Below are 13,925 nucleotides of genomic sequence, written 5' to 3'. Positions count from 1 at the left end.
CCATGGCGAGTGGGAATAAATTTAGAACTGGGGGAGTGGGGAGGGAAAAATTGGTTGTGAAGTGATACTGTGAACAGAAATGTAAAGAAAATTTAAATGTATTCATTTCTTTAAAAAAACTTTAAAGATAAGAAGTCACTTTAATATATAATTGATTTGTGAATGAAGCATCAATTGTTGCTGAAACTATTAGGTTAAAGGATGATGGGAACTTCATTTTTTTTTTTTAAGATTTTATTTATTTGACAGAGAGAGACACAGTGAGAGAGGGAACATAAGCAGGGGGAGTGGGAGAGGGAGAAGCAGGCTTCCCGCGGAGCAGAGAGCCCGATGTGGGGCCCGATCCCAGGGCCCTGGGATCATGACCTGAGCTGAAGGCAGACGCTTAACGACTAAACCACCCAGGTGCCCCAGTGGGAACTTCATTATTAAAGGGATCAGGATGACCCCACCTGAACCCATTCATTCCATCCTAGCATCACTACAAGTAAGAAAACCAGACACTGTGTCCTCATGTTGTGATGGAATAAGAAGACATACACGGAACCCTCTAAGAATATTCTCACCTAAAGCATTTCAAAATCGATCTATGCAGCTTTCCATATTTAACCACCAATTTACAGAAAACTCAAGAGATAAAGGAACAAGGTAAACAAAAACCATGTATAGAGCAATAAGCTCAGAATTTGGGACATTTTATTGGACAAGTGACTGATTCTCCAACAAACTCAGTAACATAGGAAAAAGAAGGGCTGGAGGGACTGTTACAGTTAACTGTAGTGGGCACCTGGGTGGCTCAGTTGGTTGAGAAACTGCCTTCAGCTCAGGTCATGATCCTGGAGTCCTGGGATCGAGTCCCGCATCAGGCTCCCTGCTCAGCAGGGAGTCTGCTTCTCCCTCTGACCCTCCCCCCTCTCATGTGCTCTCTCTCTCCTCTCATCCTCTCTCTCAAATAAATAAATAAAATCTTTAAAAAAAAAAAATAACTGTAGTAAGACATTCTTGGCATAACCAAGAAATTCTGAAATAGGGAGGGAGTGAGTATCAGATAATCTTGAGAAATCAGTGTTACTTTTACTTTTGTTAGGTATGATAATAGCATAGAAATTATGTTTAAGGGGCGCCTGGGTGGCTCAGTCGTTAGGCATCTGCCTTCGGCTCAGGTCATGATCCCAGGGTCCTGGGATCGAGCCCCACATCGGGCTCCCTGCTCGGCGGGAAGCCTGCTTCTCCCTCTCCTACTCCCCCTGCTTGTGTTCCCTCTCTCGCTGTGTCCCTCTCTGTGAAATAAATGAAATCTTTAAAAAAAAAAAAAAGAAAAGAAATTATGTTTAAAATAAAACATTAAAATTAAACTGTTACACTTAAGAATAATTTTTAATTAAAATAATTTAAAATATTAATTAAAAATACTTTTGCAGATAAATCTGAAGGAGGAAAAAATGTTAGAGAAACAAAACAAGATCAACAAAACGTTAATTTTGTTTAAGTTCATTTATTATAGTCCCTATTTACGTGTGTGTGTTCAAAATTTTCCACAGGAAAACTAAGTAACCAGAGATTGTAAGATTACAAAGTGAACTGATGAGAAAAAAAAATAATTATCATTTGCAAGGGCTAATCAATGTGAATGAAGATTTCTTTGATAATATGCAACAAAACCAAAATACAAAAATAAATTGGAGGCTGAGGCACTTAAAAGATTATCATTCTCATTCATAATCACTAATTTCAAAGGTTATGCTCATGCTTCACGGGTCAGAATGATTTAAGACTATGCTATAAATTAGAATTTAACATAACTCTGTTTTGACTGAAAAAATCTCTCTCTTACCTGAAGTTATCAATAAGAAAAAGGTCGAAGAGTTAAGAAGAGGTTTGGAAATTTTCTGTCTCAGACTATTCCTTTCACATATTACGTTTCAGCTTCACTTTGAACAAAACTGTGATGATTTACAACTCAAAGTGAAGAAGCTGCTAGGTATTCTATGTAGCTTATTTGAGAAAAGGACACTCTTCGTCCAAAGAATAAAGAGCCAGGATGTGGAAAAACACTTTGGCTAGCAGACCTCTAAAAAAAACAGAGGATCACAAAAGTACTTGCCAAAAAAAAAAAAAAAAAAAAGGTAGTTACAAGAAGAGGCCACAGATTTCCATGGGTAATAGCCAGAATCTGTTCCAAGAGCTTTTCCATAAAACATGGAAGAGATACCCAGATACCTGAAAAAGTTCGGTACCAAAAACCTACCTTTCGTTCATTTGACAAATATTTATTAGATGCAACCTTGTGTCAGACGCTGTACTAAGCACTGGAGATACAAAAGTCCCTGCCTTGGGACACCTGGGTAGCTCAGTCGGTTAAGCATCTGCCTTCGGCTCAGGTCATGATCCCAGGGTCCTGAGATCGGGCCCCACATTGGGCTCCCTGCTCAGCAGGAAGCCTGCCTCTCTCCCCCCGCCACCCATGCATGCTCTCTCTGTCTCTCACTCTCTCAAATAAATAAATAAAATCTTTAAAAAAACAAAACAAAACAAACAAAAGTCCCTGCCTTTACAAGGGATTACATTCCTAGTAGAGGAAAAACAAAAATAAGCAAAGTAGTAAATGATGTAGCGTTTTATAAGGTAAGGACTATATACAAAAGTAAAGCATAGAAAGGTTCCAATTTTAAAAAGAATGGTCAGTGAGAAGCTCACAAAGGTGACACATAAGCAAAGACTTAACTCAAGTGAAGGAGTCCACAGTCTCTAAGAAGAGATTCCAGGCAGAAGGAAGAGCAATACAAAAACCATGGTGGGAGCATGTCTCCTTTAGGTCTGATAGAGCAGGTTTAGTGAGTGAGGGCAGAACAGCTGGAAATGAAGTTAAAGAAGCAACAAAGGGGTCAGATCACTGCAGGCTTCATAGACCACTGCAAAGATTTTGCCTTTTACTTTGGGTAGCAATGGGAAGCCATTAGAGGGTTCTGGAAGAGTGATGAGAGGAGAAATCTTTCCTTTTTTTTTTTTTTTTTTAAATTTATTTGTCAGAGAGAGAGCGTGAGCACAAGCAGGAGGAGCAGCAGAGGGAGAAGGAGAAGCAGGCTCCCCGCAGAGCAAGGAGCCCAATGCATCTCGATCCCAGGACCCTGGGATCATGACCCGATCCAAAGGCAGATGCTTAACCGACTGAGCCACCCAGGCGCCCCTGCCCCCTGAAATATTGTCAGCAGAACAGCCAAAGTGATTATTTTTAAAGCACATGTTAGATTTCTCCTCTCGGGATGCCTGGGTGGATCAGTCGGTTAAGCGTCTGCCTTCAGCTCAGGTCATGATCCTGGGATCCTGGGATCAAGCCCCGCATCAGGCTCCCTGCTCTGCGGGGAGCCTGCTTCTCCCTCTTCCTCTGCCCGCCGCTCCCCCTGCTTGTGCTCTCTCTCTGTCAAATAAATAAAATCTTTAAAGATATATATATTTCAGGGGGCAAAGAGAGAATAGAGCAATTAGAAGACTACGGTAGATTGCACAAAATGCCCCAAATTCTTCCCAATTCCTGTATGCACATTTCTTTACAAAGTGACTTCACTGCTCCCCTCATAATCAGGTAATCTACTTCTCCATCCCCTTAAATCTGGGCTTCTTTTTGACTGCTTTAATTAGCAGCAGAAGAAGTGACATTGTGGGCTTTCTTAGTCCCAATGCCATGCTGCTTCCTCTTGCTTCCGTTAGACCACCATGTTAAGAAGCATGGGACAGATTGCTGGAACCCATGTAGCAGACACACACCATCCCAGATGAAGCCTCCAAACCTAGTCCCCATTTGCTAGATGAGCGAGCCCAGGCAAGACTAGCAAAAGAACTGCCCCCTCTCCCCCTCCTCAAACCCAACCCAAACTGCCAACCACCGAATCATAAGCTAAAAAATGATTGTGGCTTTAACCCCACTAAATTCTGGAGGTGGGTTGTAACAGCTAACCAATATAGAGGCTATTACATCACACACAGATAATAGGGCTTAGACTAGATTGAGAGCAGTACGTGAGAAGTACAGATTCTAGACATATTCTGAAGGTACAGCCAACAGGCTTTCCTAATAGTTTATGTGTGGACTGTGAAAGAGAAGAGTCATGGAAATGAAGGAGTTTCCATGGACTGAGATAAGGAAGACCACAGATGAAGCAGGTATAGGGAGAAATCAGGAACCAAGTTTGAGATTTGTACTGGTCATCCAAATAGAAATGCTGAGTAGGTATCTGGATACACGGAGTCTGGATTTCAAAGGATGAGGTCCAGGCTAAAAATATAATTTGAGCAGCTAACAGAGTACTACCAGTATTTTAAGACTGATATGATTGAGGAACTATGAGGTCTAATGACTGAGCCCAGCAGCACTCTAATGTTAAGAGGTCAAAGAGATAAGAAAGAACCCATAAGGGAGTTGAAAGGGGGCAGTCAGGTAAAAGACAGACTAGGAATTGTAGCATCTTTGATAATTACGGGAAGAAAGTGTTTCAAGAAACAACGTGATCAACTGTTTCAAAAAATGCTGACAGGAAATGGTAACTATATGACAGGCTGGAGGTGGCAGCTAATAATGGTGGTAATCATTTTGGTGGTAATCATCTTGCAATGTATCAAATCAAAAGGTTCTATACCTTAAACTTTCACAATGTCATGTGTCAATTACATCTCAAGAGAGTTGGGGTGGAAATGCTGATTAGCCACCTAAGAGATGAGGATTAAAAAACAGACCTCTGGATTTAGTAAGATTTAGCAAGTGACTCATTAGTCACTTTGAGAAGAGCAAATTTTTTCGGAGTGGTGAGGGAAGCCGGATTAGAGTGGGTCTGAGGAAGAATGAGAAGAAAATTATTGGACACATAAGATTTGCCATAAAGAGGAAAAAAGAAATTGTGCGGTGGCATAAGGGGGAAATGAGGTCAAACAGGTAATTTTGTTTTTAAAATATTTTATTTTTTTAAAGTTTTTATTTAAGTAATCTCTACACCCAACATGGGGCTCAAATTTATAACCCCAAGATCAAGAGCTGTATGCTCTACCTTCTGAGCCAGCAAGGGGCTTCAAAAGGTAATTATTATTATTTTCTTGGGGTTTTTTTGTAGGCTCCACACCCAGCATGGAACCATGGGACTTGAACTCATGGCCCTGAGACCAAGACCAGAGCTGAGATCAAGACTCAGACACTTAACTGACTGAGCCACTCAGGCACCCCCATCAAAAGGTAATTATTTTAAGATAGGAGAAATAATAGCATGTTAACATACTGAAGGGAATAATCTAGTAATGAGGGAAAATGCAATCTTGCAGGAGAGAGAGATGCTGGAGCCAAATCTTTTGTATAGGTGAAAAGAATATGATCTTATTATGCACAAGTAAGGAGCTGTCCCTAAAACACAGAGACTGCTCAACATGACTCTAGGTCCTCAACAGGAGGGAAGTCAGAGGAAAATGCAGGTATGCCCACCTCTCACATCCATAGCAACCATCATCAGTACCAAGGCATTTTTCACACCTCTGAGCCCAGAAGGAACCTAAAGATGGTCAACATAACCTTCCACCTAGATGAGAGCTAGCACATGTGATGAAAAGTATTTTCCAAGTCCAAAGTTCAAAAAGAAGTACAAAAAGCAAAAAGGCCATTACCTCTCCTTCTCTGACAAATAACAAATATTCACTGGTGACAGGTTATTCTTAAATTTAGAAAGAGTACTCTATCTGCTGTCCTACTATAAACAGAAACTAGCATGATTTGATGGGTCAAAGCTGACAAGAAGCCTCATCCAAACTTGACATGAAAACTATTTGTAACTCCAGAGCTAGCCATATGCTCCAGCCTTACTCACACCAAGTCTAACCTCTTCCTAATCTGCCTTCCTCTTCAGCAAACACTCAACAGTCCTCACCTTTTGGACTCTGATACCATGGTCAACGAGCTTTCTTATTAGATGCTCAGCGTCCGCATCAGGTATTTCTCCTACTTCTTAGGCCTAACGAAAACTATACTCTCCTTCTTTGGTGGCCACTGCAGTGAAAGCTAATCATCCTTCCAAGCTCCAAGGCCCAGAAGAACATTTTCTTACCATTTACCCCCATACCTCTGAGGGCATGCCATCCAAGTATCTTCATCTCCCATAGATACTGATTACTACTATAGGAGATCTAAAACCTCAGAAACCATCATCTACCTCTCCACTCTGGGTACCATGATCTTCTGAGGTCCATGTCCAAGGTGAGTGATTCATCCAACACACCAGTCTCATTGCTCTTGAATATCTCCATGTCACCTCCATTTTAGCCATCTATATCCATGGCCAAACCCTACATTCTATTAGCACCCTAAAATCTTAAAACTCCAATATTCTTCTCTGAGTCCAGAGTACTTCTATCAGCTATCTCCCTTATACCTACATACACTTATATATTTACCTTGCCCAGACTTCTAATCGCTTGAACCAATTATTTTTTTCAGTTTATTTATCTTTTTAGTAATCTCTACACCCAATGTGGAGCTTGAACTCATGACCCTGAGATCAAGAGTCACATGCTCTTCGGACTGAGCCAGCCAAGCACCCCAGAACCAATTATTTTCTTTCAATCTTTCAGCCTCCTCCTGCTCGGTCACCACCTCCACACAGTCCAAATCTCACATTCCATCACTTCAACCACTGTCTTGCTAATACTTTGAGCTCCAATGCATTCCTACCATATGTACATAACAAAATCCAAATACTGGATCATTCCAACTATTCAAAATCCTTGGTTCTACGGACTTTTGCTGCACAAAGTCATGCGATTTTATGAACTAGTAAAATTGCAAACTAATGACAATTTTTTTTTTTTTTAAGATTTGTTTGAGACAGAGCCTGGGGCGGGGGGGGCAGAGGGAGAGAATCCTCAAACAGACTCCCTGCTGAGCGCAGAACCCAACAGGGGCTCTATCCCAGGACCCTGAGATCATGACCTGCGTGGAAATCAATAGTCAGATGCTTAACCAACTGAGCCACCCAGACACCCCTAAACTAATGATTCTTGCCTATCTGGTAGACCTCCCTAAAATCTCCAGTGAGCTCTCTCTCCCGTTCTCTATGGTGTTTATCAGTTGACCATACTCTCCTGAAATCTTCTACCTCTTTGTCTTCTAGAGCTCCGACGTCCGTTAGGCTGTTCCCTCTCATTCTTTTTCACTGGACCATGTTCCTTATATGATGGTACTTCCCAGAGTTTCTCTTCTGTTTTATTCTTTTTTCAAAAAGATTTTATTTATTTATTTATTTATTTATTTATTTATTTATTTATTTATTTATTTTATTTGACACAGAGAGAGAGAGGCAGGCAGAGGGAGAGGGAGAAGCAGGCTCCCCGCTGAGCAGAAAGCCTGATGTGGGGCTCGATCCCAGGACCCTGGGATCATGACCTGAGCCGAAGGCAGACGCTCAACAACTGAGCCACCCAGACTCCCCCAATTTCATCATCTTAACATATCTTGGATCCATCCTATTCTCTCAAGTCCCACTGATGACTTGGAGCTCATTCATATTGTGCTTTCACAAACGGGCCTTGCTCCCCTATAACTCGTACCTCACCTTGCCACATGAAACTGATCTTAACTTGCTTCAACTTAAAATCTCTTACCCATGGATAACCACAGCCTCAAGGATAAAGTTCAAACTCTTTAACACGATAGGAAAGAGGGCCTTTCATTATGGGCCCTTTGTTTATATATTCAACCTCATCTCTCTGTCCTCCTCTTAATACATCAAGAATGTTTTGTCTCTCGTCTGTCGGTTTGGCCTCTCTCCTTTCTTGTGCCCAGAATGCCTTATCCTCCATCCTTACCAACTAATTTCTACTTGCTTTCAAAATTGAGTTCAAGCAAACATTCCTCCAAAAAGCCTTCTCTGAAACCCCTGAAATCTGACACACACACAGTTATCCTCTGTCCCCCAAAGTACTCTATGCATGCATCTAACTATAATGATTTATTTCTTTGTATTTTGGCCTTCTCTGTGGCTTCCACGCAATACTATAAGTTCCTCGAAGGAAATTTAAGGACTTGAGACCAGAGCAGACACTCTTTATTGAATGAAAAAAATAAATACAGTATTTTTATTATCTATGACTCTCAGAATTCCATTTACTTACAGGTTTCAACAATTTAAAACTTGAATACAAAGTTTCTTCCACTCCCTCCATGTGTCCTAATATCATATACTAAAACCTGAAAGTTTGATTCCATAAACCAACCTGTTCAATGATTGTTAAATAGAATAAAACTTAGAATAAATTCTAAATGCAGGGGCGCCTGGGTGGGTCAGTCAGTTAAGCGTCTGCCTTCGGCTCAGGTCATGATCCCAGGGTCCTGGGATCGAGCCCCACGTTGGGCTCCCTGCTCAGTGGGAAGTCTGCTTCTCCCTCTCCCTCTGCTCCTCCCCCCTTCCTGTGTGTGCTCGCCCTCTCTTTCTCTCAAATAAATAAAATCTTTTAAAAAAAATTCTGAGGGTGCCTGGGTGGCTCAGATGGTTAAGCGTCTGCCTTCAGCTCAGGTCATGATCCCAGGGTCCTGGGATCGAGTTCCGCATCGGGCTCCCTGCTCAGTGGGGAGCCTGCCTCTCTCTCTCTGTCTCTTATGAATAAAAATATAAAAAAAAAAAAAAAATTCTGAGAGCAGCTAAGCTAAAGGAAAAGGTTTTTAAAGAGACAAGTACACCCTGGCAACCAGAAAACCTCTTAACAAAACTATAGTTACAACATTCACAATTGTAACATTTGTTCAACATGCTTATCAGCCAAATTAGCAAGCAAAATGAGGTCTGAAGATACAGTTTAATGCACTGAAAAGAACCGAAATCTTCAGTTTAGAAGCTTGGGTGGACTGCTTCATTGGTCCCCAGGCAAATGAAAAGATAAATCTCTAAATAAATAATAATAACAGCTGACTATCTATGCAGCTTGGATTTTCAAATTCCTTGGGCCTAAAGAAATGTTTTCCCATCATGAACAAGGGAAAACTGTATGGTATTTAGTATCAAAGCTTTTGAACATCTTCACAATATAAAAACTAAAGTAACTCAGTCTGAATGAAAGCAAATATAAATTTAACAAAATTTCAAAATCATAAATGCAATGTTATTACCTCCAATGTGACTTGAAATAGGGTAAAAAATTATGAAGCCAGTAGTACCCTGGGGACTCAATTCATAAAAACAACAATGTTGAAGCTGTTGTTTGAAAATAGATGGGATCTTCCACATTGCTTGAAAGTTTCAAATAATTTAAATGGGAGAAAAACTGATAAACATCCTTTGTCCTATAAGCTTAGCAAATCTTGTTTCCTATCATGTAGAGATAGTACACACTGGTGCGCCCGGGTGGCTCAGCTGGTTAAGCGTCTGGCTTGGGTCGTGATCTTAGGGTCTTGGGATCGAGCCCTGTGTTGGGCTCCCTGTTCAGTGGGGAGCCTGCTTCTCCCCCTCCCTGCCACTCCCCCGGCTTGTGCTCACTCGCTCTCTCTGCTCTCTCTCAAATAAATAAAATCTTAAAAAAAAATAATACACACTACCTCGATCCAATTTATCATGAATTATGAATCACAGACTTGTACTGACATAAGTATACCATATTTTATTATACTACTTATCTCTAGACCTGTAGCACTTTTTAAAAAAAATATACAATATAGGGGTGCCTGGCCGGCTCAGTCGGAGACACATGTGACTTTTTTTTTATTTTTTAAAGATTTGACTGAGCCATCCAGGGGTCCCGAAGCATGCAACTCTTGATCTCAGGGTCATGAGTTCCCGCCCCACGTTGGATATAGAGATTACTTAAATAAAATTTAAAAAAATATACTCATACATATACACACGATACAGATTTCACATCTCCTAAAAAAAAAAAAAAGTATTTACCCACATGTAATGTGATCAAAGTTTAAATTATCACACTGGGTTTCTTTTTTAAGAACCATTAATAGATGTCCATTGATAGATGAATGGATAAAGAGGATGTGGTACATTTTATTTACACACACACACACACACACACACACACACACACAGAGGAATACTACTCAGCCATAAAAAAAAAGAATGAAATCTTGCCATTTGCGACATGGATGTACCTGGAGGGTATTGTGCTAAGTGAAACAAACAAAACAGAAACAAAGTCATAGATACAGTAAACAAACTGTTGGTTACCAGAGGGGGTAGTATTTGGGAGGCACACAAAATAGCTGAAGGGGATTAGGAGGTACAAACTTCCAGACATAAAATCAGTAAGTCATGGGGATGTAATATACAGCCTAGGAATATAGTGACTAAGATTGTAAGAATTTTGCATGGTGACAGATGATAACTAGACTTACGGGGATTTCATAATGTATAAACATATCAAATCACTATGATATACACCTGAAACTAATAGGGATATTATATGCCAATTATACTACAATTAAAAAAATCAAGTTGAGGGGGCACCTGTGTGGCTCAGTCGTTAAGCATCTGCCTTCGGCTCAGGTCATGATCCCAGGGTCCTGGGATAGAGCCCCGCGTCGGGCTCCCTGCTCCGCGGGAAGCCTGCTTCTCCCTCTCCCACTCCCCTGCTTGTGTTCCCTCTCTTGCGCTCTCTCTCTGTCAAATAAATAAATAAATTCTTTAAAAAAATAAAAAATCAAGTCGTTCTACAGACCTACCAATAATCCTGACACTATTATTTCCTTACTTTTCTTCTAAATATAGTTATAATTGTACTTTTCATTGTGTTTTTTCTCAAATTTTAAACTAGAAAAGCCTCCTCTTGGATTTTTTCCCCTCAGTTCTTGCATTTCTCTTCAATCTTCCCATCTCCATCTGGTCCATTTCTAGAACTAGAAAGGTATAGCAAAAGCAAAATTTTGAAAAGCTGTATTTCCTTAAACTTTCCAAATCCCTAATTAGTGACATAAACAATTTAAATCACATAATGGTTTGTGGACAGCATCCAAAAAGTATCACAAGTCTATGAATATTATGCCTCAGAAATATTTTAGAAATCATTTTACACCTGCAGGAAGGCCAAACAATTTATTTTTAAGTCCCATCAACCAAACAGCAAATGAAAAACTATTGTTATGGGGAGCCTGGGTGGCTCAGCTGGTTAAACATCTGACTTCGGCTCAGGTCCTGATCTCAGGCTTTTGGGATTGAGCCCATGCTCAGCAGCTAGTCTGCTTCTGGCTCTCCCATTGCCCCTCCCCCGCTCCTGCTGACTCTCTCTCTCACATAAATAAAATCCTAAAAAAAAAAAAGAAAAGAAAAGCTATTGTTATATCTCTATGGGCATTTTCATTCTCAAGCTATTGATTTATTTATGGTTATCAATTCTCAAGTGGAAGAGCCATTTATTTATGGTTATCAATTCTCAAGTGGAAGTAGCAATCAATTGAAATCCAGTAACTTTTAGCTTGATAAAATAAATGCTAACGTATACATGATATTGATAGGTATTAGCCAGGTGATGATAACTACCTAACATTTAACCAAAGTAAGCAAGATAACCAAAGCAGATGTTTTAGCTACCACTAATCTACCACTGCAACTCAAATTACTTTGAAAATTGCATCTTATACAATTTTTAAAAGATTTTTTATTTTAGAGAGAGCGAGAGAGCACAAGCACACATGGGGGGAGGGGCAGAGAGGGGGAGAGAATCTCAAGCAGACTCCCCATGGAGCACGGTGACCTGAGCCTGAGCCAAATCCTGGGTGGGATGCTTAACCAACTGAGCCACCCAAGCACCCCTAATTGTTTTTATATCATACCTTTAAACATAACATTAAAAAGCTTCTGATTATTACATTTCCAAATTTAGATGAGTCATAGTGCTTTGTATGCAGGAACTGAATGTGAATCAAAATTGTAAATATGCACTTGCTTGCCAGTCAAAAGGTAATGTGGACAGATTCAGAAAGATTAAAGCATATAATCATAATATACATTGTGTTTTTAAAATGGTTACTTCCCAACTGTTAACACAGTTCAGTTAACTGTTAACACATGCCAATTGCCCCTCCTCTCCTTGAATATCTAAAAATTACGGAATACTTCTAATCCTATCCCCTCACTTTACAGATAGGCACCTGAGACCTAGGGTCTTCCATAGTACAGTTAGCAGGATTAAACATCATGGTCTTAAGTTTACTGGAGGAGAAAGTAAGAAAAACCGAATGAGGTCTCAGAATAGCTCTATATAAGCTTCTGTACCTAAATCTGGAACCTGAAATTGAACCATCAAAAACAATAACAAAATTACATCTCAAATCTAGACAATAAAACTGGCAGATAAAATGAGAGAAAAGGCAGGGAATGCCCATTTTAGTTTCTGACATAAGACCCTGACCATCAAGGAATTCAACCAAAAAGTTTGTTGAATGGATGAATGAATGAATGCACGATACTTGATAGGATGACTTCATTGATTTTAGAAGCTCCAATTTGAGGAGCTGAACTGAGGATCATGACGATGCCACAGATGAAATTAAAACTCATGGTGCAACACACAACTCCTATGTGTAACACAACAGCCAAGTCTCTGCAAATCTCCGCATAGCTGTTGCAGGCATTTCAAAACATACATGCACACATATATGCTATTTTTTCAGGTAATTCCCGCAAGGTTGGACAGAGCCAGAGAATCAAGAAGTCTGAAAACAGGCCCTGCTCACCCATAAGCCTTTGCATTGAAGTGGACAGGATCTGAATGAGTCACTGGTAATAATAAGACCGTCCCCCCAGCCAACCAGGAACCGGCCCGGAATCCCCTGCACTGCCTTTAACTAGGGAACCGGTCAGGGAAGAGTGGAGGAACTGCAACCTGCTGCAGGTAAGTCTGCAAGGATCGCGCTGATGTTTCCGAGTCAAGATCCCGCTGAGCCCCACCGCAGGCACCGGGGCCGGCCCCACCCAGGCATCGCGGAGCTCTCCTACGCAGCAGGCCTTGTCCTCCTGGAGTTCTGAGCCCAGACAGGACAGGACGAGGGCAAAAAGCAAGACCTGTCCCCTTACGGGCCACCCACGCCCCGGCGCGGCCCTGCCGCCACATGCTCCCCTTCCCCATTTCCCAGCACAGCCCCAGGCCCGCAGGGCCTCAGCCGCCCTCCACGCCAAGCTGAGGCAGGCCACAGTGGAGGGCGAGGCCGCGGCCTCGGAGCAGGGGGCAGCAGCCCGCAGCTCGCCGCCCGCCACCCCGCACCGCTTACCTCCCTTCTGCTACGAGCGGAGCCCCGCGCAGGCTGCCTGACGTGGCCCGCCCCGCCGTCTCGAACGCCTGGGGGCGGGGACTACGGGGAGAGAACCAATGGACTGCAGACTGCGAGTCTATGCCCCGCCTCCTCCGGCTTCGGCCCGCCCCTCTTCGCTTTCGCGCACGCACCGCCAAGGCTAAGGCCGCGCACTGCGGCTGGAGGGTGGCGTGCACGGCTGAGTGCGTCTCTGCAGGGGCCCAGGGCAGGAAGGGCGGCGCGCGCAGGTGGGGGTTGTCCAGTTGCACCGCAGTGGGGATTAGCCCAGGAGACAGCAGATTAAAGGGACTTGCTTGGAGATGCCACTGCAGCGTGCTTGGGTAGTCCTGTTGGCAGCCTGCCCTTATGCAGCTTTTGGCGATGCAAAGCAGCTTCTTGGTGTTTGGAGATTTTGTTTCCCAGAAAAAACAGTCCCGATAACGTTAAGGATTCAGAAAATCAGACAGCCGACCTGTCACTTCGTTCTTCCCTTGTAGCTGCTGCTTCGTATTTTTACTTCCTTGGCCAACACAGGACACTGCAGCTCTAAATGCTACACTGGTACATCCACCTGTTGGGTAGTCCTACAGGACGTTACAGCCTGGTATTTCTGCTCAGTTAATCTGGGGAGAGCAGGCACACGTCGTTGTTACTATTATTTTGTCTAATA

The 13,925-nt window shown here is 42.1% G+C and overlaps 1 protein-coding gene across 3 annotated transcripts in view; it reads right to left on the bottom strand.

Annotated features, from left to right (window-relative positions):
- FOCAD (focadhesin) overlaps positions 1-13,292 on the bottom strand; it is a 309,238-nt gene extending 295,946 nt beyond the window's left edge. For 2 of the 3 annotated variants that reach the window (XM_036082632.2, XM_078061288.1), the window contains exon 1: positions 13,235-13,252. The gene's annotated coding sequence lies outside the window, so the exon portion shown is untranslated. Of the gene's footprint in view, positions 1-13,234 lie in introns of all 3 variants that reach the window. The other variant, XM_036082633.2, reaches the window with a different exon arrangement.
- Positions 13,293-13,925: the final 633 nt, after the last annotated feature.

The sequence above is a fragment of the Halichoerus grypus genome, chromosome 14 (genome assembly GCF_964656455.1).
Source record: "Halichoerus grypus chromosome 14, mHalGry1.hap1.1, whole genome shotgun sequence".
Classification (NCBI taxonomy): domain Eukaryota; kingdom Metazoa; phylum Chordata; class Mammalia; order Carnivora; family Phocidae; genus Halichoerus; species Halichoerus grypus.
Note: the sequence above shows the minus strand (reverse complement) of the source record. Positions and strands in the feature narration are given on the sequence as shown.